The sequence below is a fragment of the Ammospiza nelsoni genome, chromosome 3 (assembly GCF_027579445.1).
Source record: "Ammospiza nelsoni isolate bAmmNel1 chromosome 3, bAmmNel1.pri, whole genome shotgun sequence".
Taxonomy (NCBI): domain Eukaryota; kingdom Metazoa; phylum Chordata; class Aves; order Passeriformes; family Passerellidae; genus Ammospiza; species Ammospiza nelsoni.
Window position 1 is genome coordinate 208,874 of NC_080635.1, and position 27,497 is coordinate 236,370.

The window sequence follows — 27,497 nt, forward strand, 5'->3', positions numbered from 1 at the left end:
CACCTTTTACGACAGTCGCGCTTTACGGCACCTTTTACGACAGTCGCGCTTTACGGCACCTTTTACGACAGTCGCGCTTTACGGCCGATTTTACGACAGTCGCGCTTTACGGCTGATTTTACGACAGTCGTGCTTTACGGCCGGTTTTACGACAGTCGCGCTTTGCGGCCGGTTTTACGTCAGTTTTTTCTTGCCCATCTTGGCGTTTTTTCTTGCCAGTCTTGGGGTGTTTGTTCCAGATTTCTTCTTGCCCATCTTGGGGGTTTTTTTTGTGTTTTTTTCTTGTTTTTTCTTGCCCAGCTTGCGGATTTTTTCTGAGGTTTTTTCTGGAGTATTCTTGCCTATCCTTGGGTTTTTTTCCGGTTTTTTTTTTTTTTTTTTTTTCCTTGGTTTTTTAAGGGTTTTTTCTGGTCCATCTTGGTTTTTTTTCCTGGGAGTTTTCTCACCCATCTTGGGGTTTTTTCCTTGGTTTTCTGTGGGTGTTTTCTGGCTTTTTTCTTGCCCTTCTTGGGGGTTTTTCTGTGATTTTTCTGGGTTTTTTGTGGATCTTCTCCTTGCCCATCTTGTGGTTTTTTTTGGGGGGGTTTTTTTCCTTGCCCATCTTGGGATTTTTTTCCCTTTTTTTTCCGGATTTTTTTCCGGTTTTTCCTGGGTTTTTTCTGGTCCATGTAGCATTGTTTTTCTGGGATTCTTCTTGCCCATCCTGGGGTTTTTTTCTTGGTTTTCTGTGGGTGTTTTCTGCATTTTTTTCTTGCCCATCTTGGGGGTTTTTTTCTCGGTATTCTCACCCATATTGGGTTTTTTTCCTTGGTTTTTTGGTTCTTTTCTAGCCTATCTTGTGGTATTTTTCTGGGTTTTTACTTGGCCAGGACCAAAAAAAAAAATCAGCCAGGGTGGAAGGCAGCTGGGGATTTTTTATTCTAAATTTAACAAGGAGTTGCAAAACCTGGAAAGCAAAAGTCACACACACAAGGTTAAATCCAGTCAGCATGCGCTCACACACATAGAGACGAGCAGACAGACACAGCCACGTGCTCTCACACATACTCCTTCCACTTACATGCTCACTGTGGCCCTTACCTGAAATGATGAAGAAGGTGCTTTGACACATCTTCTGGCTGCCGCTCCTTGAGGTAAATGGCAGATCCTGGGGAAAACAGCAGCCATGAGGACCTGTGAGACAACAGGAAGGGTCAACAGGTGGCTGACAGCTAGGACTTGTCCCCACTCTGGACTGATAAATTTTCTACCCAAAATCCCACAAAAGACAGATGAACAGTAAAGTTGTTATAACTGTTCTACCTAACTGTGACTACGTGCCAGGGCAGGGCAGCTGCGATCATTAGTGGTACAGTGTAAGTACACACAATATAAGCTGATGCATACAGTGCAAGTCCACATAGAGTGTAAGTACACACAATATAAGGCAACATGCTTACATACATGCCAATTTTTAAATCTGTCCCAGGGATTCCCAACCTGCTACTCTCCCATCTCCAGGCCGTGGCCCCCGACTTATCTTTTGGATGATAGGTGATGGGAATCCATGTTGCACCAGCAATGAGTCTGCCTCGGAGGGCCCCATGATCACCTGTTAGCCTCTGGTCAGCTACAATAAAGAAAACCAAAACCAAAGTGTGAGTCCAGAGTTATGTGGGCCAAATCCCTGCAAGGCAGCTACTTGCCCTCTCCTGAGTGTGCCTGGCTCCTTCAGGCTCCAGCTTCATCCTGATTCCAAGGCTGTGGCCTTCATTAGGAGTGGCACCTGGCTTAGAGAAAGGCAAAGTTAAATGGCATTGCTGTGAGTGCAGTGGATCACCTTGTGTGCTCTAAGACATGGCAATGCCTCTGCTAGGCTTCTGAACAGCCTTGGGGGGGGGGCCCTCAAATAAACAAATAAACACCCTTACTCACCCTGCTGCCTGCAAACCCCCTCCCAAGAACTCCTAACTGGATACCTGATCACCCTCCCTCTCCCAGTCACCATCCTCAACTCACCTGAAGCCTCAATCTCAAACATCATCTTGGACAATGGGCAGATCCCTCTTGTGACATGATGAATCTGCTGAAAAATTGTTGTGCTTGAGGGCTGAGCAATAACAACCACTTCTCCCCGCTGCTCACCTTGACTGCTGACATCCAGATTGACTTTCTAAAAGAAAGACAAAGACCAGAGCTGTAACACCGTCACCATACACACTTCTGCTGCAGAGACAAATGGGGCCTCACCTGCTCGGGGGAATACCCTCACCCAGGATGGGGCCCTCTGGCACAGATTTAATCCATCTCAATCTGAAAAAAAAGTGAGGACAACAGTCACACTGTTGCAGGATAACTGAAGAGCTCCAGATATCTCGTGTCCATCTACAAATCCCATCTAGAGTCCAACTACACCCCACATTACAAATTCCAAGTCTCCAAGACTTCTCCTGACGCACCAGGCTGTGCAGCACGGCAGAGCAGCCCCGTCCCAAATGTGTGCAGACACCCGTGACACAGGACAGGACGTGACAAACAATGGGCACAAGACACAGACAGAAATCTCTTGGCAAGGAAAATGGCTGCAAGGACTGAGAGAATGCAAAAGGAGATGACCGAGCTGAGACCGATGGTGAGCTGATGAGGCTCAGAGAACCCTGGAAGAAGAAGATGATAACTGAATGATTAATTCCAAGGACAGCAAAGATGGATGCCTAGGAATCCTACGGTCAGAATGCTGCACCTAACCTCATATTATTGCAAGTCCTAATCCACCATAATGGATCCAGGTGGGGCACAGCTGTCCATACAGCTCACAAGAAGACCTGACAAGACACCTGACTGGATGCTTCCAAAGAGAGAAGAGAGTCTGATGCCTGTCTGAGCTCCCGAGTCAAAAATTCTGTGGCCCGTGTGCCAGACCAGGGAATGCAGAGATCACTGATGCTAACGATGATGCCAGGGGTACTGACAGGGCCCTCAAAGTCCTAAGGTAAAAGACAGGAGAAACACAAACAACACATAATGCACAACAGACAAGTGACACGAGACACACCGGGACTGCTCTGCCCTGCTGCACACCTCAGCACTGTGAGGAAAAGTGAGACTTGGCTTTTGTGGGGCCTAAGGGGCCACTTCATGAACACACCCCCACCTCCAAACTGGACTCAAAAACCCTTCCCAGTAATTCCCAAACCAGCACCATGCCTTCATCCCCTCTGTGGGTCACAGCCGTCTACTTATCTCGCAGACATCTGGGGATGCTGGTCCCTGTCAGGAGCAAAGAAAGGCCCCTCGTCAGCTGGGAAGGTCCTGCTGGCACCGGGCTGGTGTCTCTCAGACAGCTAGAGTAAAGAGAACCAAACATCAGTGCCTGATCTTGGCACCGCATCGGCCAAAACCCCACCACTCTGCTACTCACCGCGCTCCTAAGAAGGCCCGGCACCTCCTAACCCTGACCCTCTGCCACAAATGGAATGCATCTGCACCTGAAAGAAAGTTAGAACATATGCCAAACACCACCAGGGTAACTCACAAGCTGCAAACACCTGATGTCAATCTAGGAACAGCATCTAGAGCCCAAGTACAGCCCACATTACAAATTTCAACTCCCCAAGGCTTGTCCTATTGCAGCAGGCCATGCAGCAGGGCAGAACAGCTCCGGCAAAAAATGTGTGCACACACCCGTGACACAGAACGTGGCAAACAGGGGGACATGAAACACGACACAGCATGCTTGTGGTGAGGGTCTCGAGGGGAGAAGGGAAAAGGGACCCCAAAGACGCACCAGGTAACATGGCACACGAGACAAAACCAGACAGACCGGAGCTGTTCTGCACTGCCCGCCTCAAAGCTGCCATCAAAAGTAGAGCCTCTCCCTTTAGCTGTCCTAAGAGGCCCTTGCAGAAGATTGCTTTTCCCACTGCCAATTTTTACACCTGGCGCAAGAACGCCCAACCTGATACTCCACCATCTCCAGGCCAAGGGCCCCCGACTTATCTTTTGGATGATCGGTGAGAGGAATCCACATTGCACCTGAAATGAGTCTGCCTCAGAGGGCCTCGTGATGGCCTGGGAGCCTCTCGGTCAGCTGCAATAAAGAAAACGAAAACCAAAGTGTGAGTCCAGAGTTATGTGGGCCAAATCCCTGCAAGGCAGCTACTTGCCCTCTCCTGAGTGTGCCTGGCTCCTTCAGGCTCCAGCTTCATCCTGATTCCAAGGCTGTGGCCTTCATTAGGAGTGGCACCTGGCTTAGAGAAAGGCAAAGTTAAATGGCATTCCTGTGAGTGCAGTGGATCACCTTGTGTGCTCTAAGACATGGCAATGCCTCTGCTAGGCTTCTGAACAGCCTTGGGGGGGGGGGCCCTCAAATAAACAAATAAACACCCTTACTCACCCTGCTGCCTGCAAACCCCCTCCTAAGAACTCCTAACTGGATACCTGCTCACCCTCCCTCTCCCAGTCACAATCCTCAACTCACCTGAAGCCTCAATCTCAAACATCATCCTTGACACTGGGCAGATCCCTCTTGTGACACGATAAATCTGCTGAAAAATTGTTGTGCTTGAGAGATGAGCAATAACAACCACTTCTCCCCGCTGCTCACCTTGACTGCTGACATCCAGGTTTACTTTCTAAAAGAAAGACAAAGACCAGAGCTGTAACACCGTCACCATACACACTTCTGCTGCAGAGACAAATGGGGCCTCACCTGCTCGGGGGAATACCCTCACCCAGGATGGGGCCCTCTGGCACAGATTTAATCCATCTCAATCTGAAAAAAAAGTGAGGACAACAGTCACACTGTTGCAGGATAACTGAAGAGCTCCAGATATCCTGTGTCCATCTACAAATCCCATCTAGAGTCCATCTACACCCCACATTACAAATTCCAAGTCTCCAAGACTTCTCCTGACGCACCAGGCTGTGCAGCACGGCAGAGCAGCCCCGTCCCAAATGTGTGCAGACACCCGTGACACAGGACAGGACGTGACAAACAATGGGCACAAGACACAGACAGAAATCTCTTGGCAAGGAAAATGGCTGCAAGGACTGAGAGAATGCAAAAGGAGATGACCGAGCTGAGACCGATGGTGAGCTGATGAGGCTCAGAGAACCCTGGAAGAAGAAGATGATAACTGAATGATTAATTCCAAGGACAGCAAAGATGGATGCCTAGGAATCCTACGGTCAGAATGCTGCACCTAACCTCATATTATTGCAAGTCCTAATCCACCATAATGGATCCAGGTGGGGCACAGCTGTCCATACAGCTCACAAGAAGACCTGACAAGACACCTGACTGGATGCTTCCAAAGAGAGAAGAGAGTCTGATGCCTGTCTGAGCTCCCGAGTCAAAAATTCTGTGGCCCGTGTGCCAGACCAGGGAATGCAGAGATCACTGATGCTAACGATGATGCCAGGGGTACTGACAGGGCCCTCAAAGTCCTAAGGTAAAAGACAGGAGAAACACAAACAACACATAATGCACAACAGACAAGTGACACGAGACACACCGGGACTGCTCTGCCCTGCTGCACACCTCAGCACTGTGAGGAAAAGTGAGACTTGGCTTTTGTGGGGCCTAAGGGGCCACTTCATGAACACACCCCCACCTCCAAACTGGACTCAAAAACCCTTCCCAGTAATTCCCAAACCAGCACCATGCCTTCATCCCCTCTGTGGGTCACAGCCGTCTACTTATCTCGCAGACATCTGGGGATGCTGGTCCCTGTCAGGAGCAAAGAAAGGCCACCTCGTCAGCTGGGAAGGTCCTGCTGGCACCGGGCTGGTGTCTCTCAGACAGCTAGAGTAAAGAGAACCAAACATCAGTGCCTGATCTTGGCACCGCATCGGCCAAAACCCCACCACTCTGCTACTCACCGCGCTCCTAAGAAGGCCCGGCACCTCCTAACCCTGACCCTCTGCCACAAATGGAATGCATCTGCACCTGAAAGAAAGTTAGAACATATGCCAAACACCACCAGGGTAACTCACAAGCTGCAAACACCTGATGTCAATCTAGGAACAGCATCTAGAGCCCAAGTACAGCCCACATTACAAATTTCAACTCCCCAAGGCTTGTCCTATTGCAGCAGGCCATGCAGCAGGGCAGAACAGCTCCGGCAAAAAATGTGTGCACACACCCGTGACACAGAACGTGGCAAACAGGGGGACATGAAACACGACACAGCATGCTTGTGGTGAGGGTCTCGAGGGGAGAAGGGAAAAGGGACCCCAAAGACGCACCAGGTAACATGGCACACGAGACAACACCAGACAGACCGGAGCTGTTCTGCACTGCCCGCCTCAAAGCTGCCATCAAAAGTAGAGCCTCTCCCTTTAGCTGTCCTAAGAGGCCCTTGCAGAAGATTGCTTTTCCCACTGCCAATTTTTACACCTGGCGCAAGAACGCCCAACCTGATACTCCACCATCTCCAGGCCAAGGGCCCCCGACTTATCTTTTGGATGATCGGTGAGAGGAATCCACATTGCACCTGAAATGAGTCTGCCTCAGAGGGCCTCGTGATGGCCTGGGAGCCTCTCGGTCAGCTGCAATAAAGAAAACGAAAACCAAAGTGTGAGTCCAGAGTTATGTGGGCCAAATCCCTGCAAGGCAGCTACTTGCCCTCTCCTGAGTGTGCCTGGCTCCTTCAGGCTCCAGCTTCATCCTGATTCCAAGGCTGTGGCCTTCATTAGGAGTGGCACCTGGCTTAGAGAAAGGCAAAGTTAAATGGCATTCCTGTGAGTGCAGTGGATCACCTTGTGTGCTCTAAGACATGGCAATGCCTCTGCTAGGCTTCTGAACAGCCTTGGGGGGGGGGGCCCTCAAATAAACAAATAAACACCCTTACTCACCCTGCTGCCTGCAAACCCCCTCCCAAGAACTCCTAACTGGATACCTGATCACCCTCCCTCTCCCAGTCACAATCCTCAACTCACCTGAAGCCTCAATCTCAAACATCATCTTGGACACTGGGCAGATCCCTCTTGTGACACGATGAATCTGCTGAAAAATTGTTGTGCTTGAGGGCTGAGCAATAACAACCACTTCTCCCCGCTGCTCACCTTGACTGCTGACATCCAGATTTACTTTCTAAAAGAAAGACAAAGACCAGAGCTGTAACACCGTCACCATACACACTTCTGCTGCAGAGACAAATGGGGCCTCACCTGCTCGGGGGAATACCCTCACCCAGGATGGGGCCCTCTGGCACAGATTTAATCCATCTCAATCTGAAAAAAAAGTGAGGACAACAGTCACACTGTTGCAGGATAACTGAAGAGCTCCAGATATCTCGTGTCCATCTACAAATCCCATCTAGAGTCCAACTACACCCCACATTACAAATTCCAAGTCTCCAAGACTTCTCCTGACGCACCAGGCTGTGCAGCACGGCAGAGCAGCCCCGTCCCAAATGTGTGCAGACACCCGTGACACAGGACAGGACGTGACAAACAATGGGCACAAGACACAGACAGAAATCTCTTGGCAAGGAAAATGGCTGCAAGGACTGAGAGAATGCAAAAGGAGATGACCGAGCTGAGACCGATGGTGAGCTGATGAGGCTCAGAGAACCCTGGAAGAAGAAGATGATAACTGAATGATTAATTCCAAGGACAGCAAAGATGGATGCCTAGGAATCCTACGGTCAGAATGCTGCACCTAACCTCATATTATTGCAAGTCCTAATCCACCATAATGGATCCAGGTGGGGCACAGCTGTCCATACAGCTCACAAGAAGACCTGACAAGACACCTGACTGGATGCTTCCAAAGAGAGAAGAGAGTCTGATGCCTGTCTGAGCTCCCGAGTCAAAAATTCTGTGGCCCGTGTGCCAGACCAGGGAATGCAGAGATCACTGATGCTAACGATGATGCCAGGGGTACTGACAGGGCCCTCAAAGTCCTAAGGTAAAAGACAGGAGAAACACAAACAACACATAATGCACAACAGACAAGTGACACGAGACACACCGGGACTGCTCTGCCCTGCTGCACACCTCAGCACTGTGAGGAAAAGTGAGACTTGGCTTTTGTGGGGCCTAAGGGGCCACTTCATGAACACACCCCCACCTCCAAACTGGACTCAAAAACCCTTCCCAGTAATTCCCAAACCAGCACCATGCCTTCATCCCCTCTGTGGGTCACAGCCGTCTACTTATCTCGCAGACATCTGGGGATGCTGGTCCCTGTCAGGAGCAAAGAAAGGCCCCTCGTCAGCTGGGAAGGTCCTGCTGGCACCGGGCTGGTGTCTCTCAGACAGCTAGAGTAAAGAGAACCAAACATCAGTGCCTGATCTTGGCACCGCATCGGCCAAAACCCCACCACTCTGCTACTCACCGCGCTCCTAAGAAGGCCCGGCACCTCCTAACCCTGACCCTCTGCCACAAATGGAATGCATCTGCACCTGAAAGAAAGTTAGAACATATGCCAAACACCACCAGGGTAACTCACAAGCTGCAAACACCTGATGTCAATCTAGGAACAGCATCTAGAGCCCAAGTACAGCCCACATTACAAATTTCAACTCCCCAAGGCTTGTCCTATTGCAGCAGGCCATGCAGCAGGGCAGAACAGCTCCGGCAAAAAATGTGTGCACACACCCGTGACACAGAACGTGGCAAACAGGGGGACATGAAACACGACACAGCATGCTTGTGGTGAGGGTCTCGAGGGGAGAAGGGAAAAGGGACCCCAAAGACACACCAGGTAACATGGCACACGAGACAACACCAGACAGACCGGAGCTGTTCTGCACTGCCCGCCTCAAAGCTGCCATCAAAAGTAGAGCCTCTCCCTTTAGCTGTCCTAAGAGGCCCTTGCAGAAGATTGCTTTTCCCACTGCCAATTTTTACACCTGGCGCAAGAACGCCCAACCTGATACTCCACCATCTCCAGGCCAAGGGCCCCCGACTTATCTTTTGGATGATCGGTGAGAGGAATCCACATTGCACCTGAAATGAGTCTGCCTCAGAGGGCCTCGTGATGGCCTGGGAGCCTCTCGGTCAGCTGCAATAAAGAAAACGAAAACCAAAGTGTGAGTCCAGAGTTATGTGGGCCAAATCCCTGCAAGGCAGCTACTTGCCCTCTCCTGAGTGTGCCTGGCTCCTTCAGGCTCCAGCTTCATCCTGATTCCAAGGCTGTGGCCTTCATTAGGAGTGGCACCTGGCTTAGAGAAAGGCAAAGTTAAATGGCATTCCTGTGAGTGCAGTGGATCACCTTGTGTGCTCTAAGACATGGCAATGCCTCTGCTAGGCTTCTGAACAGCCTTGGGGGGGGGGGCCCTCAAATAAACAAATAAACACCCTTACTCACCCTGCTGCCTGCAAACCCCCTCCTAAGAACTCCTAACTGGATACCTGCTCACCCTCCCTCTCCCAGTCACAATCCTCAACTCACCTGAAGCCTCAATCTCAAACATCATCTTGGACACTGGGCAGATCCCTCTTGTGACACGATAAATCTGCTGAAAAATTGTTGTGCTTGAGAGATGAGCAATAACAACCACTTCTCCCCGCTGCTCACCTTGACTGCTGACATCCAGATTTACTTTCTAAAAGAAAGACAAAGACCAGAGCTGTAACACCGTCACCATACACACTTCTGCTGCAGAGACAAATGGGGCCTCACCTGCTCGGGGGAATACCCTCACCCAGGATGGGGCCCTCTGGCACAGATTTAATCCATCTCAATCTGAAAAAAAAGTGAGGACAACAGTCACACTGTTGCAGGATAACTGAAGAGCTCCAGATATCCTGTGTCCATCTACAAATCCCATCTAGAGTCCATCTACACCCCACATTACAAATTCCAAGTCTCCAAGACTTCTCCTGACGCACCAGGCTGTGCAGCACGGCAGAGCAGCCCCGTCCCAAATGTGTGCAGACACCCGTGACACAGGACAGGACGTGACAAACAATGGGCACAAGACACAGACAGAAATCTCTTGGCAAGGAAAATGGCTGCAAGGACTGAGAGAATGCAAAAGGAGATGACCGAGCTGAGACCGATGGTGAGCTGATGAGGCTCAGAGAACCCTGGAAGAAGAAGATGATAACTGAATGATTAATTCCAAGGACAGCAAAGATGGATGCCTAGGAATCCTACGGTCAGAATGCTGCACCTAACCTCATATTATTGCAAGTCCTAATCCACCATAATGGATCCAGGTGGGGCACAGCTGTCCATACAGCTCACAAGAAGACCTGACAAGACACCTGACTGGATGCTTCCAAAGAGAGAAGAGAGTCTGATGCCTGTCTGAGCTCCCGAGTCAAAAATTCTGTGGCCCGTGTGCCAGACCAGGGAATGCAGAGATCACTGATGCTAACGATGATGCCAGGGGTACTGACAGGGCCCTCAAAGTCCTAAGGTAAAAGACAGGAGAAACACAAACAACACATAATGCACAACAGACAAGTGACACGAGACACACCGGGACTGCTCTGCCCTGCTGCACACCTCAGCACTGTGAGGAAAAGTGAGACTTGGCTTTTGTGGGGCCTAAGGGGCCACTTCATGAACACACCCCCACCTCCAAACTGGACTCAAAAACCCTTCCCAGTAATTCCCAAACCAGCACCATGCCTTCATCCCCTCTGTGGGTCACAGCCGTCTACTTATCTCGCAGACATCTGGGGATGCTGGTCCCTGTCAGGAGCAAAGAAAGGCCCCTCGTCAGCTGGGAAGGTCCTGCTGGCACCGGGCTGGTGTCTCTCAGACAGCTAGAGTAAAGAGAACCAAACATCAGTGCCTGATCTTGGCACCGCATCGGCCAAAACCCCACCACTCTGCTACTCACCGCGCTCCTAAGAAGGCCCGGCACCTCCTAACCCTGACCCTCTGCCACAAATGGAATGCATCTGCACCTGAAAGAAAGTTAGAACATATGCCAAACACCACCAGGGTAACTCACAAGCTGCAAACACCTGATGTCAATCTAGGAACAGCATCTAGAGCCCAAGTACAGCCCACATTACAAATTTCAACTCCCCAAGGCTTGTCCTATTGCAGCAGGCCATGCAGCAGGGCAGAACAGCTCCGGCAAAAAATGTGTGCACACACCCGTGACACAGAACGTGGCAAACAGGGGGACATGAAACACGACACAGCATGCTTGTGGTGAGGGTCTCGAGGGGAGAAGGGAAAAGGGACCCCAAAGACACACCAGGTAACATGGCACACGAGACAACACCAGACAGACCGGAGCTGTTCTGCACTGCCCGCCTCAAAGCTGCCATCAAAAGTAGAGCCTCTCCCTTTAGCTGTCCTAAGAGGCCCTTGCAGAAGATTGCTTTTCCCACTGCCAATTTTTACACCTGGCGCAAGAACGCCCAACCTGATACTCCACCATCTCCAGGCCAAGGGCCCCCGACTTATCTTTTGGATGATCGGTGAGAGGAATCCACATTGCACCTGAAATGAGTCTGCCTCGGAGGGCCTCGTGATGGCCTGGGAGCCTCTCGGTCAGCTGCAATAAAGAAAACGAAAACCAAAGTGTGAGTCCAGAGTTATGTGGGCCAAATCCCTGCAAGGCAGCTACTTGCCCTCTCCTGAGTGTGCCTGGCTCCTTCAGGCTCCAGCTTCATCCTGATTCCAAGGCTGTGGCCTTCATTAGGAGTGGCACCTGGCTTAGAGAAAGGCAAAGTTAAATGGCATTCCTGTGAGTGCAGTGGATCACCTTGTGTGCTCTAAGACATGGCAATGCCTCTGCTAGGCTTCTGAACAGCCTTGGGGGGGGGCCCTCAAATAAACAAATAAACACCCTTACTCACCCTGCTGCCTGCAAACCCCCTCCTAAGAACTCCTAACTGGATACCTGCTCACCCTCCCTCTCCCAGTCACAATCCTCAACTCACCTGAAGCCTCAATCTCAAACATCATCCTTGACACTGGGCAGATCCCTCTTGTGACACGATAAATCTGCTGAAAAATTGTTGTGCTTGAGAGATGAGCAATAACAACCACTTCTCCCCGCTGCTCACCTTGACTGCTGACATCCAGATTTACTTTCTAAAAGAAAGACAAAGACCAGAGCTGTAACACCGTCACCATACACACTTCTGCTGCAGAGACAAATGGGGCCTCACCTGCTCGGGGGAATACCCTCACCCAGGATGGGGCCCTCTGGCACAGATTTAATCCATCTCAATCTGAAAAAAAAGTGAGGACAACAGTCACACTGTTGCAGGATAACTGAAGAGCTCCAGATATCTCGTGTCCATCTACAAATCCCATCTAGAGTCCAACTACACCCCACATTACAAATTCCAAGTCTCCAAGACTTCTCCTGACGCACCAGGCTGTGCAGCACGGCAGAGCAGCCCCGTCCCAAATGTGTGCAGACACCCGTGACACAGGACAGGACGTGACAAACAATGGGCACAAGACACAGACAGAAATCTCTTGGCAAGGAAAATGGCTGCAAGGACTGAGAGAATGCAAAAGGAGATGACCGAGCTGAGACCGATGGTGAGCTGATGAGGCTCAGAGAACCCTGGAAGAAGAAGATGATAACTGAATGATTAATTCCAAGGACAGCAAAGATGGATGCCTAGGAATCCTACGGTCAGAATGCTGCACCTAACCTCATATTATTGCAAGTCCTAATCCACCATAATGGATCCAGGTGGGGCACAGCTGTCCATACAGCTCACAAGAAGACCTGACAAGACACCTGACTGGATGCTTCCAAAGAGAGAAGAGAGTCTGATGCCTGTCTGAGCTCCCGAGTCAAAAATTCTGTGGCCCGTGTGCCAGACCAGGGAATGCAGAGATCACTGATGCTAACGATGATGCCAGGGGTACTGACAGGGCCCTCAAAGTCCTAAGGTAAAAGACAGGAGAAACACAAACAACACATAATGCACAACAGACAAGTGACACGAGACACACCGGGACTGCTCTGCCCTGCTGCACACCTCAGCACTGTGAGGAAAAGTGAGACTTGGCTTTTGTGGGGCCTAAGGGGCCACTTCATGAACACACCCCCACCTCCAAACTGGACTCAAAAACCCTTCCCAGTAATTCCCAAACCAGCACCATGCCTTCATCCCCTCTGTGGGTCACAGCCGTCTACTTATCTCGCAGACATCTGGGGATGCTGGTCCCTGTCAGGAGCAAAGAAAGGCCCCTCGTCAGCTGGGAAGGTCCTGCTGGCACCGGGCTGGTGTCTCTCAGACAGCTAGAGTAAAGAGAACCAAACATCAGTGCCTGATCTTGGCACCGCATCGGCCAAAACCCCACCACTCTGCTACTCACCGCGCTCCTAAGAAGGCCCGGCACCTCCTAACCCTGACCCTCTGCCACAAATGGAATGCATCTGCACCTGAAAGAAAGTTAGAACATATGCCAAACACCACCAGGGTAACTCACAAGCTGCAAACACCTGATGTCAATCTAGGAACAGCATCTAGAGCCCAAGTACAGCCCACATTACAAATTTCAACTCCCCAAGGCTTGTCCTATTGCAGCAGGCCATGCAGCAGGGCAGAACAGCTGCGGCAAAAAATGTGTGCACACACCCGTGACACAGAACGTGGCAAACAGGGGGACATGAAACACGACACAGCATGCTTGTGGTGAGGGTCTCGAGGGGAGAAGGGAAAAGGGACCCCAAAGACACACCAGGTAACATGGCACACGAGACAACACCAGACAGACCGGAGCTGTTCTGCACTGCCCGCCTCAAAGCTGCCATCAAAAGTAGAGCCTCTCCCTTTAGCTGTCCTAAGAGGCCCTTGCAGAAGATTGCTTTTCCCACTGCCAATTTTTACACCTGGCGCAAGAACGCCCAACCTGATACTCCACCATCTCCAGGCCAAGGGCCCCCGACTTATCTTTTGGATGATCGGTGAGAGGAATCCACATTGCACCTGAAATGAGTCTGCCTCGGAGGGCCTCGTGATGGCCTGGGAGCCTCTCGGTCAGCTGCAATAAAGAAAACGAAAACCAAAGTGTGAGTCCAGAGTTATGTGGGCCAAATTCCACCAAGGCAGCTACTTGCCCTCCCCTGAGTGTGCCTGGCTCCTTCAGGCTCCAGCTTCATCCTGATTCCAAGGCTGTGGCCTTCATTAGGAGTGGCACCTGGCTTAGAGAAAGGCAAAGTTAAATGGCATTCCTGTGAGTGCAGTGGATCACCTTGTGTGCTCTAAGACATGGCAATGCCTCTGCTAGGCTTCTGAACAGCCTTGGGGGGGGGCCCTCAAATAAACAAATAAACACCCTTACTCACCCTGCTGCCTGCAAACCCCCTCCTAAGAACTCCTAACTGGATACCTGCTCACCCTCCCTCTCCCAGTCACAATCCTCAACTCACCTGAAGCCTCAATCTCAAACATCATCCTTGACACTGGGCAGATCCCTCTTGTGACACGATGAATCTGCTGAAAAATTGTTGTGCTTGAGGGCTGAGCAATAACAACCACTTCTCCCCGCTGCTCACCTTGACTGCTGACATCCAGATTTACTTTCTAAAAGAAAGACAAAGACCAGAGCTGTAACACCGTCACCATACACACTTCTGCTGCAGAGACAAATGGGGCCTCACCTGCTCGGGGGAATACCCTCACCCAGGATGGGGCCCTCTGGCACAGATTTAATCCATCTCAATCTGAAAAAAAAGTGAGGACAACAGTCACACTGTTGCAGGATAACTGAAGAGCTCCAGATATCTCGTGTCCATCTACAAATCCCATCTAGAGTCCAACTACACCCCACATTACAAATTCCAAGTCTCCAAGACTTCTCCTGACGCACCAGGCTGTGCAGCACGGCAGAGCAGCCCCGTCCCAAATGTGTGCAGACACCCGTGACACAGGACAGGACGTGACAAACAATGGGCACAAGACACAGACAGAAATCTCTTGGCAAGGAAAATGGCTGCAAGGACTGAGAGAATGCAAAAGGAGATGACCGAGCTGAGACCGATGGTGAGCTGATGAGGCTCAGAGAACCCTGGAAGAAGAAGATGATAACTGAATGATTAATTCCAAGGACAGCAAAGATGGATGCCTAGGAATCCTACGGTCAGAATGCTGCACCTAACCTCATATTATTGCAAGTCCTAATCCACCATAATGGATCCAGGTGGGGCACAGCTGTCCATACAACTCACAAGAAGACCTGACAAGACACCTGACTGGATGCTTCCAAAGAGAGAAGAGAGTCTGATGCCTGTCTGAGCTCCCGAGTCAAAAATTCTGTGGCCCGTGTGCCAGACCAGGGAATGCAGAGATCACTGATGCTAACGATGATGCCAGGGGTACTGACAGGGCCCTCAAAGTCCTAAGGTAAAAGACAGGAGAAACACAAACAACACATAATGCACAACAGACAAGTGACACGAGACACACCGGGACTGCTCTGCCCTGCTGCACACCTCCGCACTGTGAGGAAAAGTGAGACTTGGCTTTTGTGGGGCCTAAGGGGCCACTTCATGAACACACCCCCACCTCCAAACTGGACTCAAAAACCCTTCCCAGTAATTCCCAAACCAGCACCATGCCTTCATCCCCTCTGTGGGTCACAGCCGTCTACTTATCTCGCAGACATCTGGGGATGCTGGTCCCTGTCAGGAGCAAAGAAAGGCCACCTCGTCAGCTGGGAAGGTCCTGCTGGCACCGGGCTGGTGTCTCTCAGACAGCTAGAGTAAAGAGAACCAAACATCAGTGCCTGATCTTGGCACCGCATCGGCCAAAACCCCACCACTCTGCTACTCACCGCGCTCCTAAGAAGGCCCGGCACCTCCTAACCCTGACCCTCTGCCACAAATGGAATGCATCTGCACCTGAAAGAAAGTTAGAACATATGCCAAACACCACCAGGGTAACTCACAAGCTGCAAACACCTGATGTCAATCTAGGAACAGCATCTAGAGCCCAAGTACAGCCCACATTACAAATTTCAACTCCCCAAGGCTTGTCCTATTGCAGCAGGCCATGCAGCAGGGCAGAACAGCTCCGGCAAAAAATGTGTGCACACACCCGTGACACAGAACGTGGCAAACAGGGGGACATGAAACACGACACAGCATGCTTGTGGTGAGGGTCTCGAGGGGAGAAGGGAAAAGGGACCCCAAAGACACACCAGGTAACATGGCACACGAGACAACACCAGACAGACCGGAGCTGTTCTGCACTGCCCGCCTCAAAGCTGCCATCAAAAGTAGAGCCTCTCCCTTTAGCTGTCCTAAGAGGCCCTTGCAGAAGATTGCTTTTCCCACTGCCAATTTTTACACCTGGCGCAAGAACGCCCAACCTGATACTCCACCATCTCCAGGCCAAGGGCCCCCGACTTATCTTTTGGATGATCGGTGAGAGGAATCCACATTGCACCTGAAATGAGTCTGCCTCGGAGGGCCTCGTGATGGCCTGGGAGCCTCTCGGTCAGCTGCAATAAAGAAAACGAAAACCAAAGTGTGAGTCCAGAGTTATGTGGGCCAAATCCCTGCAAGGCAGCTACTTGCCCTCCCCTGAGTGTGCCTGGCTCCTTCAGGCTCCAGCTTCATCCTGATTCCAAGGCTGTGGCCTTCATTAGGAGTGGCACCTGGCTTAGAGAAAGGCAAAGTTAAATGGCATTCCTGTGAGTGCAGTGGATCACCTTGTGTGCTCTAAGACATGGCAATGCCTCTGCTAGGCTTCTGAACAGCCTTGGGGGGGGGCCCTCAAATAAACAAATAAACACCCTTACTCACCCTGCTGCCTGCAAACCCCCTCCTAAGAACTCCTAACTGGATACCTGCTCACCCTCCCTCTCCCAGTCACAATCCTCAACTCACCTGAAGCCTCAATCTCAAACATCATCCTTGACACTGGGCAGATCCCTCTTGTGACACGATAAATCTGCTGAAAAATTGTTGTGCTTGAGAGATGAGCAATAACAACCACTTCTCCCCGCTGCTCACCTTGACTGCTGACATCCAGATTTACTTTCTAAAAGAAAGACAAAGACCAGAGCTGTAACACCGTCACCATACACACTTCTGCTGCAGAGACAAATGGGGCCTCACCTGCTCGGGGGAATACCCTCACCCAGGATGGGGCCCTCTGGCACAGATTTAATCCATCTCAATCTGAAAAAAAAGTGAGGACAACAGTCACACTGTTGCAGGATAACTGAAGAGCTCCAGATATCTCGTGTCCATCTACAAATCCCATCTAGAGTCCAACTACACCCCACATTACAAATTCCAAGTCTCCAAGACTTCTCCTGACGCACCAGGCTGTGCAGCACGGCAGAGCAGCCCCGTCCCAAATGTGTGCAGACACCCGTGACACAGGACAGGACGTGACAAACAATGGGCACAAGACACAGACAGAAATCTCTTGGCAAGGAAAATGGCTGCAAGGACTGAGAGAATGCAAAAGGAGATGACCGAGCTGAGACCGATGGTGAGCTGATGAGGCTCAGAGAACCCTGGAAGAAGAAGATGATAACTGAATGATTAATTCCAAGGACAGCAAAGATGGATGCCTAGGAATCCTACGGTCAGAATGCTGCACCTAACCTCATATTATTGCAAGTCCTAATCCACCATAATGGATCCAGGTGGGGCATAGCTGTCGGTACAGCTAGGAAGAAGACCTGACAAGAAATCTGACTGGATGCTTCCAAAGAGAGAACTTTTGACTGGGGAGCTCAGACAAGTATCAGAATTGCATCTATGGCCTGGGTGCCAGACCAGGGAATGCAGAGATCACAGATGCTACCAATGATGCCAAGGTTTCTGACAGGCCCCCCCTAAGGTAAAAGACATGGGATACACAAACAACACATAATGCACAACAGACAAGTGACACCAGACACACCGGGACTGCTCTGCCCTGCTGCACACCTCAGCACTGTGATCAAATGTGAGACTTGGCTTTCATGGGGCCTAATGAGCCATTTAATGAACACCCCCCCCTCCAAACTGGACTCAAAACCCCCTCCCAGTAATTCCCAAACCAGCACCAGGCCTTCATCCCCTCTGTGGGTCACAGCCGTCTACTTATCTCTCAGACATCTGGGGATGCTGGTCCCTGTCAGGTGCAGAGAAAGGCCACCTCGTCAGCTGGGAAGGTCCTGCTGGCACCGGGCTGGTGTCTCTCAGACAGCTAGAGTAAAGAGAACCAAACATCAGTGCCTGTTCTTGGCACCGCATCGGCCAAAACCCCACCACTCTGCTACTCACCGCGCTCCTAAGAAGGCCCGGCACCTCCTAACCCTGACCCTCTGCCACAAATGGAATGCATCTGCACCTGAAAGAAAGTTAGAACATATGCCAAACACCACCAGGGTAACTCACAAGCTGCAAACACCTGATGTCAATCTAGGAACAGCATCTAGAGCCCAAGTACAGCCCACATTACAAATTTCAACTCCCCAAGGCTTGTCCTATTGCAGCAGGCCATGCAGCAGGGCAGAACAGCTCCGGCAAAAAATGTGTGCACACACCCGTGACACAGAACGTGGCAAACAGGGGGACATGAAACACGACACATCATGCTTGTGGTGAGGGTCTCGAGGGGAGAAGGCAAAAGGGACCCCAAAGACACACTAGGGAACACAGAACACTGGACAACAGGACACAGACCGGAGCTGTTCTGCACTGCCCGCCTCAAAGCTGCCATCAAAAGTAGAGCCTCTCCCTTTAGCTGTCCTAAGAGGCCCTTGGAGAAGATTGCTTTTCCTGCTGCAAATTTTCAAATCTACCCCAAGGACTCCCAACCCACTATTCTCTCATCTCCAGGCCAAGGCCCCTGACTTATCTTTTGGATGATCAGTGAGGAGAATCCACGTTGCACCTGAAATGAGTCTGCCTCGGAGGGCCTCGTGATGGCCTGGGAGCCTCTCGGTCAGCTGCAATAAAGAAAACGAAAACCAAAGTGTGAGTCCAGAGTTATGTGGGCCAAACCCCTGCAAGTCAGCTACTTGCCCTCTCCTGAGTGTGCCTGGCTCCCTCAGGCTCCAGCTTCATCCTGATTCCAAGGCGGTGGCCTTCATTAGGAGTGGCACCTGGCTTAGAGAAAGGCAAAGTTAAATGGCATTCCCCTGAGTGCAGTGGATGACCTTGTGTGCTCTAAGACATGGCAATGCCTCTGCTAGGCTTCTGAACGGCCTTGGGGGGGGGCCCTCAAATAAACAAATAAACACCCTTTCTCACCCTGCTGCCTGCAAACCCCCTCCCAAGAACTCCTAACTGGATACCTGATCACCCTCCCTCTCCCAGTCACCATCCTCAACTCACCTGAAGCCTCAATCTCAAACATCATCTTGGACACTGGGCAGATCCCTCTTTTGATATGATAAATCTGCTGAGGGAAATATTGTGCTTGACACAGCTTGGAATTTCAGGGAGTTGTACTCCTCAATTAAAAAAAAAAAAATCCCAAAAACAAACTATGAAAAAAAAAATGAGCAAAAAAAACCCCACAAAAACAATAAAACCCTAAACACCTAACTCCCCACAGAAACAAAAAAAAACCACAGAAAACATCAAAAAATCCAAAAAACCCACGAAAACCAACCAAAAACCCCCCAAAAAACCCCAAAAATTCTACCAAAAGAAATCCAACCAAAAAAACAACCAAAGGAAAACTAAAAATTACAAAAGCACCTTACCACTCCTAAACACAAAACCCAAAATCACAAACCTAAATACTCTCTGTATTCCATGCTGTTTTCTTCACAGAATCTTCCGAGCCTCTGTGCTTTAGATGCCCAGAAACACCTGCTGAAAAGAAGCTGAGATGGGCTGAAAAAGCCTCTTCACTGAAATGAGGAGAGCTCTTAACCCAGCACATCCCAGAGAGGGAATGAAGCCCCTCAGCCACGGCTGGGGTTAATATACCCCTGATTGTGCCCGCCTCTCGTTCCCATGGCACCCAGGAAAAGGGAGGGGGCGAATCCCACCAAGCCCTCAGAGCAGCTGCAGCTGTTTGGCTCCTCTGACTCACATTCAAGGGCAGTAAAGGGCTTGTTATAGAAGAAAACTTTTCAGAAAAGTAACAGTGCTTTCTTTTTTGCAACAACTACTTGGAGCAGAAGAACAGAAAACTGGTAAGATATAAAACTTTGTGGTAAGGTTACATAGCTAGATCAATTGGGTAATTGGGTAATTTGCTGTTACCTTACATAATTATTCTGTGTTTAATAAAAGCCATCTAATAAATTCACACCCAAAACTCCAGCAGCCCAGCTGGCCCTACCAAATCTCTATGTTTATGCATACAGTAAACAAAACCAAAATCCCAGTAATACCTATCAGAAGTCTGTGAAAGAAACCGATTGAAATTGATCCTACCTCAAATACAAAACAACCCATGCAAAGTTAGCTTGACTCAAAAAACAATTTACACAGAGCTAATAACACCAAGAAATAAAACAACACACCATATACCACCAAAGAATATAATAGTGAAGAAAAAAGAAACCACTTTTTTTTTTTTTTTTATTTAAACTAACTTCTTTTATTAGCTAGAACAAAAGCTTTTGCCAGGACTGCAACAACTTCTTCTCCTCCTGAAATGTCCCTTCTCCTTCCCAAATTCCTTACAACTTCTGAGTTTACATCCAAGCAAAAAGCAAAATTCGTGCACTTGTGCGTTCGATGCTCCTGCCAGATTCTCTGTTTCCCTCCACATCTTCTTACGCTTTCAGTCTTCACTCTGTCCTGCCGTGACGAGTTTGACGGACGAATTGCTAACGTTAAGAGAGGATTTCCCTGCCTCCCTCCCCAGAGCTGGTTTCCTTAGTGCATTTCACTCAATCCCAGGCCGGCAACGATGCACGCTCACCTCAAGCGTGCAAGGCTCACAGCTGCTCGGCTAAATGCGGCTGTAATCGGCTAAACTCGGCCATTGTCATCTGCATTCGGCTGGACTCGACCCTTCGGCACGGATCGCCTCGCTTCGGCCGAACTCGGAGCCGCTCTCTGCGCTCGGCGCGGCCCGGCTCTCTTCGGCCGAACTCGGAGCCGCTCTCTGCGCTCGGCGCGGCTCGGCTCGCTTCGGCCGAACTCGGAGCCGCTCTGTGCGCTCGGCGCGGCCCGGCTCGCTTCGGCCCAACTCGGAGCCGCTCTGTGCGCTCGGCGCGGCTCGGCTCGCTTCGGCCGAACTCGGAGCCGATCAGTGCGCTCGGCGCGGCCCGGCTCGCTTCGGCCGAACTCGGAGCCGCTCTCTGCGCTCGGCGCGGCCCGGCTCGCTTCGGCCGAACTCGGAGCCGATCAGTGCGCTCGGCGCGGCTCGGCTCGCTGCGGCCGAACTCGGAGCCGGTCTCTGCGCTCGGCGCGCCTCGGCTCGCTTCGGCCGAACTCGGAGCCGCTCTCTGCGCTCGGCGCGGCTCGGCTCGCTTCGGCCGAACTCGGAGCCGATCAGTGCGCCCGGCGCGCCTCGGCTCTCTTCGGCCGAACTCGGAGCCGCTCTCTGCCCTCGGCGCGGCTCGGCTCGCTTCGGCCCAACTCGGAGCCGCTCTCTCCGCGTTCGGCTGAGCTCGCCTCGGCTCGGCTCCCTGACGGCGGGCAAGCGGCGCCGCCTCACGTTAAACTCGCCCGGCTCGGGGCTCTCCTGCTGCCGCGTCCCGCGGGCGGCCCGGCCATCGCACGGACACGATCGGGAGCGCGGCGTGGCACAGGAGCTCATTGGGCAGTGACTGCACTCGCGCTAATTAGCGCGCACGAGAGCAGCGGGCTCGGTTCGGCTGAGCTCGGCTCCGTTCAGGCAGCCTCGCAAGCCTGGCCTCGGTTCGCTCGAGGCCGTCAGGTTCCGCCGGTCTCGCCTTGGTTCGGCTGAGCTCGTTCCATTCGGCCGAAGGAGGCGTCGTTCGTGTTTTTACAAATATCTTTCTATATTGACTGTATATTTCTATATTTAGTTTTATACTTCTATAATACTTCCATTATTCCAAATAAAAACCCCGTCTCTAACCAAATAAATAAAAAAACCCCTTCTTTTAAAGGATATTGAAATGTTTTTTATTTATACTTTGTATAATTATACATTCATATTTTAATTTATCGTTTCTTTGGATGTATTACATTAATAATGATATATATATAAAATTTTAAAATATATTTAAATTATTATTTAAATTATGTATAATATCTACTGCTACAACTAATTTTTTCTTATATTTTTAATTTTTATATTTATCTGTATTTATTATATATTTCTAAACTTAGATTTCTACCTTTATATTATTTGTATTTATAATTTTTACAATCAAAACCCTTCATATTGACCAATAAAGAAAACCCACTTTATTTAAGTATTTTAAAAATATTTTCATGTTTATAATTTTCATATTTATATTTATAATTTGTTCAATATTACATGAGAACACACCTGCTCCTGCACCGCAGTGGGGCTCCTTCTCCTGGGGACCTTGGGGTGCCCCAACGGCATCAGAGCCCCGAGTCTTCACCCCCTTCTCCTCTATTTAGAAACTACACTGGAACTTTTTTCTGGAAATAAAGACATTACCTAAATCCTCTCCCCGTGTCCTAGACAGATGGATATTCAGTTATTAGTTGGCTGGGCAGCAGTTTCTTAAATAGAATGATAAACAAGATGTGAACATTTCAGCTACAAGCAAATAGGCAAATCTGAACAAGGTACTGGTGGCCAACACCAACCACCGAAGTTATTTTGAAGCAATTTTTTAGACAATAAAATACTGATACCACAAAAATTAAGCAAAAAGCTAACTACTGGCTAAGAAAGAAGGAAAAATTAACTTTTGACAGCAACAACATTCCAACCACACAGGCTTTTTCCCGATGTCATACCTTATAACTACCTCTCTTGGGAATTCTCATCATGTATCCCAAAAGGAATAAATACCTCAGAGCGTCCTAAAGCAAAAAGTAGCACACATGAGCTCCTCACACTCCCAGGAGGCCGGCACAGTGTGCACTGAGTCTGCAACAAATTCTGCTCACTGAGGGTCTGCAAACAAAGGTTCAACTGATGGACTGAACTGATTGTAAAGGGAGGTTTTCTAAGCACAGAAGCACAACAAAGAACAAGCAGAAACAATTCTTAAATAAACCTGCAAGTTTTATTTAGCATATATGCGACTGATTTCCACGCTGTGGATTCTGACTTGGATTCGTCTGTAGGTTCAGGAAGATGACAATGCACACTCTGCCCTCCCTGAGCCCCCCAAAGCAGCTGAGCGCTGCTCCGTGCGCTCAGATCATCAGGAGCTGGATTACACGTGCCTGCATGGACTGGAACTGCTCTGCTGCAGATTCAGGAGCTGATGGCAGAGAGGGGCTGGCCGAGGCGTCGTCCCAATTCCATTTCTGTGTGACGAGAAGCGGTTTGTTCCCAACGGGTGCAACAATCCCCAGCTCGCTTCCGTGGTGAGTACCGATGGCACACAAATGGCAGCCCGAGGAAATCGTGTTCTGGGCTCTAAGTGGTCGGGACAGGGTCTGATGTTTTGTTTTGTAATTGTATGATGATCAGTACAACAGGGCTCTGATGGATGACATGGCAACACAGAATTAAAAACCCCTCGATAGGATTACATCGACTTCTAGGAAAAGACAAAAGCTTAGGACCCTTCCGAAATCTACTTTTAATCCAAAGCACGGGGCTTGTCAGCACGCTGCACCTTCCAGCTTTTCAAAGCAGCTTACCTCTGAAGACCAGCAAACACTGATTTCTACAGAAACAACGGGCAACCCCCAGGCTAATCTCAGCACTACTGTTTAATAGGGGACCTGCCAGCGTGCCAGTCCAGCTTCAAGTGTGCTTTACTTCAGTCTAACATCCCCTCAAAATTCTTCTCACATCTTCCAACCCTGAAATCTTATTTTCCCCTAAAGCTTCTCTTCATTAGCAATTTCCAAGTAACATGGTATTTTTACAACATTCAAAAATGTCATGCTGGACTGTGCTACAGAGTAATCTGCAAATATAAGCTTAGCAAAGTTTGAATTGACTTGTCCAGAGAAAAAACCTACAAGTGAACACCTACCCCCGCCTACAAAGAGCTAACAAGCCCCTGGCAGCTGCCAGCATCAAAGCACAGCGGATGTTTCTAATACAGGGTAAGGATAACAATATCACCTCCTGTTCTCTCCAGCTTCTTTTCCCTGCAGTCGTATTTTGCTTCTTATGATGTTTTTAGTCTCTGCATCTTCTTGGACAGCACCGAGCCCGAGGCAAGGAGACGAGAGTCTTTCCCTGCCGTGCGGAGAGAACCAGGAAAACAGTTAAAGTAAGAACAGGGCAGTTTGAAATTCATACTTGCAACGAGAAGCAGCGCCTAACCAACAGAACAAAAGGAAACAAACCACGATACCTCCCTGGGGACAGAAGACTTACAAGCTCTCCAGGATTTACAATTCCAGCGACCAACCCCTTCAGGACAGCAGCCAAGTGTCCCATGGGGTGGTGCTGCACCAAAGAACCATCTGAGAGGTTCCAAAGAGTGAAATGCACAATATTTTGCAAAGACAAAAAATCTTGCAAAATAACAAAAATGCAATAGATGTAAACCACAGGGCAAGAGTACAAGTGTTACCTTTGGGAGCTGGAACCATCCAGGTGAGCACCTGATAACTGCATCCTCACCAGAGTTTGAGCCCTTCAGGACACAGAAGGGTTTTCCCCAGGAATTTCACAGACTGAGTTTTGACAGAAGCGCGCTCGCCGGATCCTCAGAAACGTCGCCCATTCTCCAGGAGTCTGGAGAGAACTGCAAATGGCTCTCACGCAGTTTGAGCTAGTTCTGTAAGGTCTCGGGGGAATTTCACCAGATGCAACCAAATTGGGCAACTCCCAGTGGGACAGAAGGAACCCAAAGCTTGGGTGAGCAGAGCCGCAGCAAATACTGAGGAAACAAACAAAACAGCATCAAAAATAATAAACCATCCTTCTTTTTTCTCTTGCTTTTGTTTTTTTCTTATTCATATCAGCACAGCAATTAAAGAGAAGGCGAAAAACTCACCATTACTGAACATTTCATCACCTGTAAGCTGAGCATCCTTAGCAGAGAGGACTCCAAAGTTAAAATTCACCCATCCCTGGGAAAGAAAACCAAATATCGTATGATAAACAGTCAAACAGCAGACATAAAAATTTGTTTCCTCTAAGGACTTTCAGGTACGTATGTATCTTTGCATTACACATGAGAACATACACTTTAGACCACCACCTAATACATAATAATTTACCTTTAAATTTTGATAGTATAGCATGAATTTTTTACTTAAACTGGTGATCTATTATTATTCAGTTGGTGCCTAAAGTTATTTCTGCTGTCACGTTCAAAAAAACATGAATTTTTTTTTAACTGTAATGAGCAATTGATTTCAAAGTCATCACAAGCCCACCAAAACACAAAGCTCTGTTCAGTGGACGGCTCTGTGAGCTAGAAGTAGTTAGGCTTCTACTTCCCTCTTGTTCTTCCAGAACCAATAAATCCTGTCAACAAAACCAGGATCTATAGCCCACTGCTGTGAAAGATTCTACAAGGATGATGGTTGGATTTGTGTTTAGAAGTTTTCATTTGAAATGGCCAGTACAATGGATAAAGACAGTTCAAGTAGTATTACATTACTATTATTATTATTTCTATTATTATTTTTACTATTACTACTACTATTATTATCACCTGCTACTGGAAGAAACAAACCAGTAGTACCTATACTTAATTACTTTTACCTCCAGAAAATAATAAAGAAAAAGAACCAAACCAAAAAAAGTCACTTCCTACCTTTTATATCAAGGGATGAAAACTTTCTCTTGGGCTCTTCTCCAATTTATCAAGACTCACAGCACTGAAAGGCAAACAAAACAGTGCTTTATAGAAGGGCAAGTGCACATTTCAAGGCTGAGCCACCAACTGATTGCAGTGACAGCAGTTACAACATGAATCGTTCCCAGAGCCTCTGTTCAATGGAACGTTCAGTGGAACTGCCATTTCTTTCCCAAAACACTAACTTCCAACACTTCCTAAACGTATTTGGTATTTTACAACAACAGAAGTTAGTGAGACTCTGTGTGGAGGTCAGGTTTAAATTTATTTCCTTCTAAAGCGCAGAGCTCTGTTCCATCACCCTTCCCTTCGGCTCTACGCTGCATCATGGTGAGCATTTGAGGAGGGCTCAAGAACCAATTCTATTTCTCTCTTTTTCTACTTCTCTCTATTCTTAAATCATTCCAGACAAGTCCAATGAAAAATGACAAGTTCAGCATCAAAGTCACACTTTTTCCCTTTGTCTGGTCAACAACAGGCTCTAAATCCACTTCTTGCTGCCTTCAACGATTAAGACTTGCAAAACCATTTTTACATGTTTTACAGCTTTATCATAAAACCCACAGAACGCAAGCTCTCAATTACAAGAAAAGGTACACAGGCAAATATCTAAAGGGATCACTTATTAGTAAATACATACCTTGGTAGAGATCGCACTGAGAACCTTTCTGAGGGACTCTAAGGGACGCATGTTTTCTGAGCACCCTGGAAACAAGAAAAGCTAGGATATATTACAGGACATCCCCACTTTTTCTACATATTCAAATAGGATTTTTAATAAAAACTATTCAGTTACAAAAGAAGGAAGAAAACCAAGCTAATTTTACTCAGCTGTATTTACTGCCGATTTAGAGAAAAATGCCGGGCCGCGTCGGCCGCTGCGTCACAGGCCGCGCCGGCAGCAGGGCCTGCCGGGAGTTGGAGTCTCGGCCCGCCAGCCACTCATGTGCCGCGATAGCCGCTGCGTCACACGCCGCGCCGGCAGCAGGGCCTGCCGGGAGTTGTAGTCTCGGGCTGACAGCCACGGCTCCGTGCCCCGCCACCGGGAGCTGCACTCCCTCCCGGGCATCAAACGGCTCCTTCGCCCCAGGGCGGGGAAGGACCCGAGGCAGCACCGCTCCTCCCGGATGCCCTCTCTTTTCCCCTCCAACTCTTTTTCTTTTTTTTAACTCTGTTTTTCACTCTTTTCCTTTTCCCTTTCCTTTCCTTTCCTTTCCTTTCCTTTCCTTTCCTTTCCTTTCCTTTCCTTTCCTTTCCTTTCCTCTCCTCTCCTCTCCTCTCCTCTCCTCTCCTTTTTTCCATTTTTTTCCTTTTTTTTCTTTCCCTTTCCTTTTCTTGTATTTCTAATCTTGGTTTGCCTTTCTAGCTCTAGAATAAAAAAGCAGCAGTAGTAACTTTCAGGCTACCTGGGAGTAAAAAAACCCCAAAACTAAAAAGATTTAAAGAAAACTATTTATTCCCTGGGAGCCTGAAATTTTCTACTGCTGCACATGACACAGAGCTTTTTATTCCTTCGCATATATAGTTGATATTTGATACTCACTTTATACACCGCCCGCTGCCGTCTGCACCGTTGCTCTGCAGGCAGAGCGCTGCGGCGTCGTTCGGTTCTGTTTAATTAAACTCGGCTAAATTAGGCTTGGTTCGGCTTAGGTCTAAAATCGTTTCGGTTCGGCTTTTCGTCTAAATTCGGCTTTTCCGGCTCTTCGGCTGAACTCGGCCCGGTTGGGCTAAAGTCGGTCATATTCGGCTCTTTGTCTAAATG

General features: G+C 49.2%; 2 long non-coding RNA genes across 2 annotated transcripts; both read right to left on the reverse strand.

Annotated features, from left to right (window-relative positions):
* Window positions 1–894: 894 nt before the first annotated feature.
* On the reverse strand, window positions 895–1,622 carry LOC132071421 (uncharacterized). The gene is made up of 2 exons (XR_009418110.1): window positions 1,081–1,622; window positions 895–946 (listed from the first exon to the last, which is right to left on the reverse strand). It is a non-coding gene; the product is annotated as an uncharacterized LOC132071421 (long non-coding RNA).
* Window positions 1,623–24,586: 22,964 nt separating this feature from the next.
* Window positions 24,587–26,611, reverse strand: LOC132071418 (uncharacterized). Its single transcript, XR_009418107.1, has 4 exons — window positions 26,373–26,611; window positions 25,691–25,754; window positions 24,923–24,998; window positions 24,587–24,805 (listed from the first exon to the last, which is right to left on the reverse strand). It is a non-coding gene; the product is annotated as an uncharacterized LOC132071418 (long non-coding RNA).
* Window positions 26,612–27,497: the final 886 nt, after the last annotated feature.